The sequence below is a fragment of the Papaver somniferum genome, chromosome 11 (assembly GCF_003573695.1).
Source record: "Papaver somniferum cultivar HN1 chromosome 11, ASM357369v1, whole genome shotgun sequence".
Classification (NCBI taxonomy): Eukaryota; Viridiplantae; Streptophyta; class Magnoliopsida; order Ranunculales; family Papaveraceae; genus Papaver; species Papaver somniferum.
In genome coordinates, this window is record NC_039368.1 from 124,813,283 (window position 1) to 124,825,785 (window position 12,503).

The 12,503-nt window shown below is 35.7% G+C and overlaps 1 pseudogene; it reads left to right on the forward strand.

The window, feature by feature from the left end:
• The window catches only part of LOC113321294, a 13,814-nt pseudogene extending 2,272 nt beyond the window's left edge, over positions 1–11,542 (forward strand).
• Positions 11,543–12,503: the final 961 nt, after the last annotated feature.

Here is a 12,503-nt window from a genome sequence, read left to right on the forward strand (position 1 = left end):
GGGGGGTGGGGAGATCCAGGTACTCTCCTTTCTTTAAAACCTGTACAATCTTTTGACTTTTTCTAGATCTTACCTCTGACTCGGATAGTAGATTAGGCTGCATCTAGAATTTCAAAATGTGATAAACTGGGAAATCCATCTCTTAGATTTGGGCCATCCCTTAGACAGAACGTTTGTTCTGATCTACTTATGTTAAAAATTCTTGCCACAATGTTAATATTTTGGATTGTTTTACCCCGTCTTTGGTTTGATTGTCCTATGGTTGAAATGGGACTCATCAGAAATCAACTCCATCTTCTTATTTCCTGATCAGATAGGTTGCTTAGATAGTATAAGTAGCTTATAATGGGATTTTGTAGGATTAAGAAAGATAATATGCACGTCGATTATGAACTCCCAGGTACTGAAAAGTCTCAGTTTATGAAGTTTGCTGCTAAGTTGAGCAATAGATCTGTCATGACTACGGGATTGGAAGCACTGGCGCTGATTAACTGTCACTGGAGTGAAAGATGGAGGTCGGTTTTGACTGCCCTATTGGTCATTTATTAAATACTTTAGCTTCATATTATTTCGAGTTAATATATGTTGAGTTCTCCTGATAAGTTTGCACATATCCTAATTTACATTAAATAATTCAGCTGTACTCAAGCAAATCCATTCTTCATATCCATCCAGCAACTCAATCCTTCTGTTGTTATTTGTGAACTATTAATGACATCACATTCACCTTATAAGGATAGGATCTAAAATAATCGCTTCAAACATAACTTATTTCTGTTATTAGCCATTGATCAAAAAAATTAAAAGCCAAACTAGATTCATTCTGAAACATATCAGACAAAAAAAATTATATATTTTTTAGAATATGATTGGAATGTGAAAATCATAGTTACATGTCCTCAGAAAATAGAGACATACATATTATGTAGGATTTTTCTGCAACTTTGGAAGGTTGCACAATCTTTTCAAGGAACATTTTACTGCTCTTAGTGGTACCGTTTTAACTTATGGTGATAGGGATTTATTGCTAGCGTATTTCATCAAAATAAAATATCAAGCTTTTTACTCTTAAAGATGTATGTGGTAATGTTCCCTTCTTTCATTGTTGATGAAATTCTTATGTGCTCCATTGGAGCTCTTGAGTACTTAACCTAAGTGTCTCATATATCAAAATGATCTTCAGGAGAGTGGATGTTAGAGGCTGGCGCCCTTGTCCTGGCAGATGATGGAATTTGCTGTATAGATGAATCTGATAGGTACTCAACTTACATCTTAAATGGTTGTCTATTGAGCTTTTAACTTCTTGCACATCTTGCTCGCCATCTAAGGTATTCCTCGCGTCGAGTAACTGAGAAAACATTACCTTTTTTTAGTTATGTTTGTGAAATTGTTTGTTTGCGTCACACCGAGGATATTCCGCTATCCATCGGATTACATGATTATAGGCTTCTTTAGTAAGAGGTGCCATAATCATTTTTAATCTGACAATGAATTATTTGAAGTTTGTCTTTGTTTAATATTCATAGAGGACTGATGACTATGTTCTTAATATTGGTAACTGATACATCTAAAACTGTTTTTTCCCCTTCCTGTTGAAGCATGAGAGAACATGACAGGGCAACAATTCATGAACCCATGGAACAGCAGACTATAAGTGTTGCAAAGGTATTTTATACCAATTTATGTTTAGATGCAGTCAATGATGCCATTATTTTGAGGGTTGCAAGTCCTGTGAGTTCAATAAAAAACCAATAAGGTTTGTACTCTGATAATCTATATGGTAAATTCTGGTTCTACTACTGGAATTCTTGCGCTTCCAAATCACTTAGTGGAGTACTTTCTGTAATGTCTTTAGTTTTTATATAGCAAATGTGTTTCTTTTGATTGCTTCAGCCGGGCATAGGGATCTTGAAACTGACCTAAGATGAGTCCTATCCATGCCCCCCTACTTCACCCAACCTTGGCTGTGGATTAGATCTATTTAGTCCATTTGGTAGGTCAGTTATGCTAGATGATAAAGGGAATACTTTGGAAGGTAGGTCAATAAATTCAGTAGAAACTGGGTCTGGTTCGATCAAACCAACTACAAAGATCAAATATCTTGCTTTGGGTACAAATATTTGTTCTCTTTGTCAGTGTGTTAGTTTGGAGAAGGTGCTTCAACTTGAAATAATGATGCATAATTGCTTTTCAGGCTGGTCTTGTTAAGACTTTTAATACCATTTGGTGCGACAAATGCAAAAGGGCAGTATGATCCCACTAAATGTATCCTTCCATTCAGATATTCTTACTGTTGTAACTAAATTAAGGAGGGATGTTTTCCTTTTATTTGTTTTTGGGATTTAAGGACAAGGGAACTTTATTCTTCTTATATCTCCCCTCACAAGTCTTAGCTATTAACGTAGTAATACTAAATATTTGCTGGGGTATATAGTTAACCTAGAAATTAGCTTGACCCTGTTCGGGTTGACAATGTAGGAACAAACAAGGTGAAGTTTTTCCAGGTCTAGATTATGGTGCAGCTTAAAATGATTTATCAGATTGAGGTTCAATTTCCGTTTTATATTTTCATTTTCCTTAACCAATTGTGTAGCTTTATCTGTCAATACTACACTCTCTGGATCCTTGCTCAGTAGATTTGATATAGTCCATGTCCTCTTATCTGAGATAAATATGCTATTATATTTGATTATTCAAAGAGATTCCTACAATCTGTATGAGAAGTAGCCAGACTGCAATCATTTTCTGAAACTAAGCAGCAAGGAGAATCAGAAACAGGGAAGAGTGATGAAGATTTAACAACTGTCTGGCCATTACCCATGCTTTGAAGGTAAAAGCTTCTTGAAAGCATCTATTATTTAATTCTTTTAAAGGCAATCCTCAGGTAAAAAGCTCTAAAAGATCCCAATTCGTGTGGGCCCTCATGGGGAATGATCCAGTGCTGATTTAGGTACCATGCACTTGCTTATTTATAGTCTAGGGTTGGTATAGGACATCCTCCCGATAAAGCAACCCTTTCTGAAATAATCTTTCCGTTAATGAATTGGTTGGAGTGCACGATTGAATGGGCATAATTTTTTAAGTTGATTTCAAATCGACCTTTGACGGGCAATGTTTGCAAGTTATACTGCATACTACCATCATGTATGTAAACCATACATAGCATATTTTGTCAGAGTTCCCACTTCAGAGATACTAAAAGACAGAAAACTATCCTAAAAGAGTTAAAGAAAATTTTTCATATCCTGTTGAGAATTACTCAGCATTACTATGCTAATGGCATCTGGATTGGTTAAATTGTCTGTGAAATCAGTACTTACTAGCTTCTATTTGACGCAGGTACATTCATTATCTAAAAGGACACTTCAAACCTGTTTTAACAAAGGAAGCTGAAAGTATTATCTCAAGTTATTATCAACTTCAGCGAAGAACAGCAACAGAGAATGCAGGTTTGCTGATTCCCGAAAGCTATTTTAAATGTACCTATGGCAAATACATTTGCTACAAAAGAGTTGAAGCCTTATTCCCATTTTCATGGTCATTATAAAAATATGACCCCTTTGAGTATAGACCTACTGACGAGTCATGCTAAGTTGAGCCTGTGTAAGTTCAGTGGGAAGAAAAGCTCAACCCTTGACTCACTCTTGTTTTAAGTTAGGTTTCTTAGACCCAAGCCTGGCTACCTTTACCATTTTTTCATATGAAAGCAAGGCAGGAACAAGGGTTACCGTCATCCATACTGGTCATAATGCTCAGAGGCTCAGCGGTCACGCTGTGCTGATTAGTCACAAGTGGAGTTAGGGTTGGATTGAAACAAGTCATAATTAATATTCATTATTCATCTTAATGGAGATTTTTTTACTGTGCAGCAAGGACCACCGTGCGTATGCTTGAAAGTTTAATGCAACTAGCCCAAGGTAATTGTAAATTGCTTGAAGCATGCGTAGTACACCAATTTTGAGTTTTTCCAGATGTGACACATTTTGTTTTCTCAGCACATGCAATACTCATGTTCAGAAATGAGGTCACTCGGCTTGATGCTATAGCTGCCATTCTGCGCATCGAGTCATCCATGACAACCTCAGCTATAGTGGACTGCGTTGGCAATGTACTGCATTCTAATTTTGCTGAAAATCCAGACCAAGAATGTATCCTAGCAACTCCGAGTCTTATATATCGATCTATAATATGTGTAGTATTACAATTAAGAAGTATAAACATTCCTTCAGTAAAGTTTCTTTGTTGAACCCTTGATAAAATGCACAATAGATGCTAAACAAGAAAAATTGATATTGGAAAAGCTGAAATCAGACCCACTTGATGAATTTTCTGACATAAACAGCCTGGAAGGCTGAAGATCCAGGTTCAGGTGACAGAATGTATATAAGTTCCAGGCATCTTACATAGTCTACATCTTTCAATTACCGCTGCTTACACAGGTAAGATTCAAATAAGTTTTATCTTGTAAATTCCAATGGGCACCATATAAAATAACAGTGTTGACTTTGCGGTGATGATTTATGCAGTCTGTTCATTTCATGGTCCACATTCTTGTCACATGCAATCGTTTTTTACTGTTATATTGGATTTTATGAGATTCTGACCAAGTTTTTACATTTCCTTTTCTAAACTAGATGCTTTTTCATGATTTCATCAATCTATCCTTTTCCCAAGCTTTATTCATGTATCAGCATCTTTTTTGTCCATGCAGCATCTCATATTCATCTTTTCTTCTTTTGTTTCTATCGTAAATATGCAACCACGAAAAATCCGTAAAATGGGACTTGATGCAACAGTTGTTAGGACCCATGTAAGCACCCACCACCACCACGAATAACACTGACTCCCACCTCAGCCATGTGCGTTTGGGCCTAGGTGTAGTGTTTTACCTATGATGGGTTTGTACCCGTGCATTCCAAATCTTTTTGTACCACATGATAAGTCTCCCTCATGTAAAGCTGCAACCCACAACCTCAGCAACAGTTTGACCAAATTTGTGGTAGATGATAGCTGTTGTGGTTCTCTTCAAGGTTTTTACGCATGCAACTAGTTATCCATGAATCCGTAGTAGATCTCAATTTAGCGTAGAAAAGGACTTCAATTTATATATTGCTGAAAATTCTACTAAGTCTTTATTCATTAGAAACTTGCAGCAATAACTGGAATGCAATGGCGGTATTTAGTAGTATTATGGTTACTTAAATGAGGTAGCTAAGTGAAGCTATCAACATTGCTATCTTTCCAGTTAGGTATACTGTGTCTATTGTTTGGATCTTCAAGGATCTAAATAGATCTGAGCAGTAATAGTATAAATCTTAGGTTAATTTTTCATTCTTTCAGCAGATTAGATACAGATATTAAGATTTCACCCCTTTTTTCATTCCAAACCCTAAGTTTATCATCGCCCATTCTCGGTTAAATCTCCTGGGTTACCGGCCTATTTACACTTGATTAATGCTTTCATTGATAAATATGTTCCTCTTTATTGCTCTGACATAGGATTTATCCTTTAATTTTACTGCTGTTGTATGGAATGAAGATAGGATTGAAAGTCAGAAGCTTGGCAGACATGGCGACTTCTTCTTCGATTTGATGCCTCTTCTACCTGGTTACTTCTACTTTGCTGATTTAAGTCAATTTCATCAAGGTAACCATGAGGTTGGATCGCCCTGCTGCCTCTCTAACTTATCTATTGATGGTCCTGATATTTTTTCCATTCATATCCATTTTGTCTCTGGATTGCTGTATGTTTATTGAAGTTTTCTATTACCATTACCACGATATGAGACCTTCAAAATCAAGCCCCTTTCAGTTCAAGTCTTTCATCTGTAAAGCTGTTTTGAATCTTCCATGTCCTAGTGGCTGTTTTCTATCTGATGTTTCTCATCCATATAACCCCTGCTCATACTTATAATCTTCCCAATCGCCAAGCTTCATTCGGTGGTCTTTTGTTTTCTGTGATTGCTTCCTGCGACCTGAAGTTGTTGTGTTTGTTTATTGTGGTGTAGTTTCTTTTGCTCCTTTAGAATGGTGGTGTAGTTTCTTTCCTATTTGTGTTCTTTAAGATTAACTCTGGAAGGCATTTAATTTATTTGGTTGTGCCTTGGTTTTAGAAAGTTGGTGGTTTCTTCATCTCGATCTGAATTTGATAGAGCTGGTAGAAGAAGAAAACCAACTAGTAAAGAAAGAAGAAGATTCAGATCCATAAATGGAAGTGGATTCACCAGGATTGTGTGGAATTGAATATAAATTTTGGCTTGATGAAGACGGTGATGGTAGAACTGTTGATGTGTTTGGATCAGATTTAATAGAAGAGGCCGCGTATTGTGAATTATCCATTGATGAGAGATATAAGAAAATGTTACTCCCTCCATCCCAATTTAGATGATGTATTTAGGGTGTTATAAGTCCCAAATTATTTAAAGATTTTTCTATATTTTCCAAAAATTTACTATTTTCTCCTTGTATTTAAATCATACAAAAATTTTAAATACAATATAAATTCAAATTCCCAAATTTTTGGAAAATATAGAAAAAAATTTAAATAATTTGGGACTTATAAAACCCAAAAAACCATCATCTAAATTGGGACGGAGGGAGTAACATTTTTTATATCTCTCATCAATGGATAATTCACCATCCGCGGCCTCTTCTACCATCACCGTCTTCATCAAGCCAAAATTTATATTCAATTCTACACAATCCTAGTGAATCCACTTCCATTTATGGATCTGATTCTTCTTCTTTCTTTACTAGTTGGTTTTCTTCTTCTACCAGCTCTTCCATTGATTTCTCTTCAACTCCATTAGTACTTAAACAACAACCAGGTTCTAAGATTTCAAAATCGATTTCTATATTTTGTTTGTTTGAGTGATTATAATCCTGCCTCCCTCTTTAAAATTTGACCGTATGCTAGATTCGAAGATATTCGAAATCACTCAAACAAACAAAAAATATAGAAATTGATGAGAAAGTGGAACAAGGAGAAGCTTTAGTGAATTGTTTAAGAGAGGTTCCATCACTCTTTTTTGAAAAAGTTTTTACACTAGAAGAAGGACCAACACTTCAAGTTGCCTGTCCATTTAAATCAAAATGGGAAACTATAGAACTTCATGAGACTTTATCGAACTATTTGGATACAGTTGACTTAAATTTAGTGAAAGAGTTGTCTAATCCGTTTTCTGAAGCTCAAGAGCAGTTATATGGGTTAAATAGTGAGATTGATGAAGCTTATGGGCTGATCCGTGAGTCAAAAGAGGCACTAAGACTTGGGAATAAGAAGTTATTTGAAGATGTAGCTCCTAGTAATAAACAGCTTCAAGATTTGAATTGGAAAAAGAGAGATTTGGTTGCTCTGCAACAGAAACTTATGCTTATTTCAGATGTTAATGAAAAGCTGTCGGACTTAAAGTTGGTACGTTTCTTTTTGTTTCTCACTGTCGTTCTTTAAATGAATTGAATTATATTTGTGAAGTAGAATTAAATCAAGCAAAACAAATGTTAAACAGTCTAATGTAGATGATGGGTGATTTAGCGAACAATGTGCGTTATGAAACATGTTCTAAGGTTAAGAACTGATAGGTATATATATTAGTCAATAGTTCTAGAATATATTATATTTCTTGTGTAACTTGTATGTGTGATCCAATTTTGTGTTGCTAAACATGCACCTTAATGCTGATATTTGGATGAAAACTATTTGTGAAGGTCATAAGGCTGCTGAGTAATGTGGTTATTATTGTTGTTAGCCTTACACTTATATTTCTCTTACTTAACATACATTTAGGATGCCATTGGAAATTTGTGCTGATTATGGAGTCACTATGTATCTGTCCAAAAAAACTACTCAAGTTTACTTGTTGATTAGTAAAACATTGTTGAGAAGTACGTAAATAAAACTCTTAGCTACTTCAACGACATTGCTAACAAAGAGCAGAATGTTTAAGACAAGCCGAAATATTTGCAGCATTGTGGAAACCGACACCACACGGCCGACTCTATTCCCTTTAGGTTGCTTTCCTAGCTAGTATTCAATGCGGCGGCACTCCTCATTACCACTGTGCAAACCTCAGATAATGAGCATGAACTGGTACTGGTACTCGATGTTAAGTGCCAAACCTGTACAACTTAATAGCAACTGCTGATAAGGAGCAGATTTCAATCAGTTCATATAGTCCCCTATTCTCAAAATTTATCAAACAAAAGCTGAGAAGAAGCTGTGTCCTCCGGGAACAACTCCGTGGATACTTCTTAAAGTTTCCGTCAATTCCTTCATCTTTTCATATATCTTTGTTATTTTCTTCCCAGCACTTCTTAGGCTGGAAATTATTGTGTGAATACTCAAAATGATCACTAATGGGCCTTAAGATGTTAGAGATTTGCAATATTCCAATTTATACTACTAAAGGTTCTCTGAGATTATCTTAATATGTTCTTGTGCTAATAATGCATGTTGCATTTTTGTTTTCTTGGTGCTAACAAAGTTGCTTCCAACACATATCAGTTATCCAGCATGCTCAGATGTTTGAATAAAAAACTAGACTGCAACTATTACACCTGTGTGAATGAGCATGTTTTTTATGTCTTTTACAGCTAGTTGCAGCAGCAGATTGTGCAAGAGCTTTGGATGTAATTTACTGGTAATTTTAGCTCACCATTCAAACATGAGATAAAATGTCCCAGTAAAAACATAGTTATAGCAAGTGCATGTCCTAGATCCCCTTTTTTATTTTCTATTGGATTTTTCTTATTTCGATCTTCTTCATCTATGTCAGGATACTGACAAGCTTGCTGGTCTCAAATGCTTCTGTCATCTGCATGATTCCAGTATATAAACAGGTATGTTTACTGAATCTCAATGTAGTCATTGTCGATTCCAAAATCTGGATGCTCTTACTTTTTGACTGCTATTTGTATTATGTAACTCTCTTCCTTAATTAGCCTAGGGCTGCCAGTTTGTTTTGTGATGTTTGCATTTTCCAATCAATCATGTATCAAGTACTAATTCAGTTGTCAGCTTTTACTTTTACATTATTATTTTGTTTCACAGTATTCTCGTTTATCAGATTATATTGTCTCTTGCTTTTGTTGATTGTAGGGATTGCATATTCCGTCTAGCTTGTAACTTGTGAAATTCATTCTTGTAGCATTCTTTCAGCAGAGTTCAAACGTGCTTCCATGTACAATGTCAAAGATGGCATGCCTATTATTTTGGCTAGAATAAAAGCAAGGAATGTAAGTGTGGTTTTTAAAATTTTCATTTTCAGGTTTTAAACATAATGTTTTTGGCCCTTCTTTGGCTTGTAAAATTTGACCATTTTAGTGTCATTTAACTTCTTTGGCTCAAGAGTCAGCATTCTACTTATTGGCCCATCTCTGCCAAACATTTCATGTGGAGGATGTAAGAGTTGAAAGGAACACCACTACCCTTAAACTGTCATTCTGAAGACATTTTTAAAGGAAAATTTAAAAACACTCATTAGTTATTGCATTACATTGTTATTTGGGAGCAGGCTAGTGCTGATAATCCCGTTAAGTTAATCAAATTATTAATTTATTAGACTAGTCTCACTGCAAGTGGAAATCTTTTTTCCTGCAACAAAAATGAAGATTATAGTATCAGCTTGATCCCTATCTCAAAGCTATGGTTTGACTTTTGAGATGACCAAAGGAGTTTAAGTTTTTTCTCCCAGTCAGTGTTATATAAGTTTAATTGTTGACTTGATCATTTTTATTATAACTTTAACAATAAGTCAATAAGTTGTATTGTGCAATTATAATTTTCTATTTGGAGCTTACATGGCTGAAGTTTGAGATGGACGAGGAAGAAATGTTTCGCCTTCGTGATCGTCTTCTACCTTCTATCATTGGATTGCTCAGAAGTGTAAGGCCATATCTTTATTATTTCTTTTCGTTCAACTCGTGTTCAACTATTCCCATATTTGAAAGTTCAATATTTTTTAGAACACTGCTTTCTTATCTGTTTGGCATGCACCTATTCAGAAAGAACTCCCTTCTGAGCTAAGGAACTACCATAACACATTAACTCTCAGTATGAAGTCGGCACTTCGGACAAAAACAAAGGAGTTACGCTCTCTTTTGGTTGACCAACCCATGGAGCCACTTGCAGGTTTTCCTAGCCATGAACTCGAAGAATTCATTCAAAATACGTATGGTGCTTTCAAGGTTTTACAGGTAAGATAAGGCTCGACTCTTATTTTAGACATTGAAATTAGTTCACTTAATGTAGCATTAACCATGAGCACTCATGCCTTGATCTGGATTATCAGTAACCCGGCTCAGCTGATAACGAAAACTAATAATAATTTTTGCTAAACAATAAAAATGATGAAAACGATAGACTACTGTTTTCTAGGGAACAGAGTAAAAGTAAAAGAACGGCAAACAAAGAAAATAAAACGAAAAACGAAGACGAAAAAAGGAGCTGGATGCACATGTAACAAACATAGTACTGCTGTAACCTCAAGAGTGTACATTACTTTGTTTGTCTGCTTTAGCAACTGCATAGTATGAGTAATGTAATTTCTCTTTTTTATTGAATGCAGGTACAATTAGTATGGGCATCTGAAGTTAAAAAGGCTGTTGAGTGGATTGTGTTGAACCTGGATAGTTGCGATGCAGCCTATGCTACTGATTCTATTTCAGTGGCCAATGCGAAAGCATGTCAAGAACTCTCACCTTATTCGCTTCAGGAGATTGCTTCCAAGAGCCCAACTACATCGAGAAAAGCAAATGACATCTCAAGTTTCGATGTGTCAAGCAATTTACGGTAACTATTTTCTAATTATTCCTTAATATTAATAGCCTGATCCCTAAAATGGTGGGAAATTTTCTTGTTGCTATTCTCTCATGGGGTGAACCAGAAATCCATGTATTCTAACTTTTAAACTATGCTCCCTCTCTGCTTTTCTTCACTCAACAATACCTAAAATTCTCGTACATCCATATGTTTTAATTTTTTTCCTTTACTTGTATGCCTCTCAAATTTGTTTGTTGCTTGTATTTAGTCCAATGTCATAATGATACCTAGGATGTTTTTTTTCTTCTGTTTTTTATCCAAGGATTCTGGAACTGGCTTAGTGGATTAACTTGATCCATGGGGTTAACTATTACCGGGTTTCGGGGTCAGTTTTTGGCATACCTTCTGCCCAGTCGGCTCCCATGAACTGTGTGAAGTGTAATTGTAGTCTGTTGTTAGCAGTTCTTGTATATTCTGGTGTTCTTGTTAGCAGTTCTTATATACTTACGGATGGGTTGGGAGGTGGTATCACATATTCTGTTGTTAGCAGTTCTTATGTACTTACGGATAATGAAGATTAGTAGTCGATACTATTCAGATGCATATTTCATGCAGTATCTTACAAGCTAGCAACAAGAGGGCTGGTGCAACAAGTAGAGTTCTCGTTTTTATATAGTGTGTTCATTTGTACTGAGGAGTCACGATGCGAGGTAACATTTTGTGTTTATTGATTTTATGTATTGGTTCATGGCACAATTGTAGCTATAAATTTGTTTCTTTACATTTAAATCGCGTAAATATTGAAGTTGTTATATTAGACGAATCTGTGATGCAATGGTAGCACAACTGACTCCCAAGTCAGATAACGCGTGTTCGATTCACGTCAGGTTCACTCAATCGAGTATGTCAATTTTAGTTGTCGACATTAGATTTTGATATTTATCCATGGTACACTCTGAAATAAAATGTCTAGAGTAGTCATGAATTGCATGTCTGACTTAAGTACTAGTTGATTTTTTTTACTTCCCTTGTTTAGTTGGACTATGCACCTGATTCTGTTAGATGCAATTGGCTTTCCAGCATATGACCAAAAGCTTTACAAATCAATATGATTGAATCCTAACTATAATTCATCCAATGGTTTAGCTAATTTCTTGATCGAGACATAGCTAATGCCCTATTCCTCTTTCTTGTGGTCATGTGCCCCCAACGCTGCAACTGCTGTTTGGCAATCAAGCAGTGTCTCTGTCCGTCTGTTTTAGCTTTTTCCAACTCTTTCCGACACAAAATCCTTGACTTTCTTTTTTTTTTCTTTTCATTTTTTTCCATTTTAGAGTATGTCAGCTCCTCGGCCTTACAATCCCATTGGTGTTTATTTGTAATCATAGCAGATTCGGTGGTCTCAAAACCCCAGTCAGTATAAACCACCGTGTTCCACCCCTGAGAGAGTCTTTTTCTTGCAGTAAATTGGACGTACTACTGTATTGATATGGCCATATAAGAGGGATTAAGTGGAACAAAATTGACCAGGTGGCAGAGCTGTGGAAAGACTTGTTTCTTCCATATTTTTGATCTTAGCTACATGGAACAATATGCTACTGCCGAAAGATAGAAGGATTGAAATCTTAGATCAAAACACTATGCACGAATGGTATGAACTGCCTAAACAAGAATTGTTGAACGACGAAACAACATGAGCCTATTACTTATTACATCAAAAAATTTCCATTAATGAAATATGTAA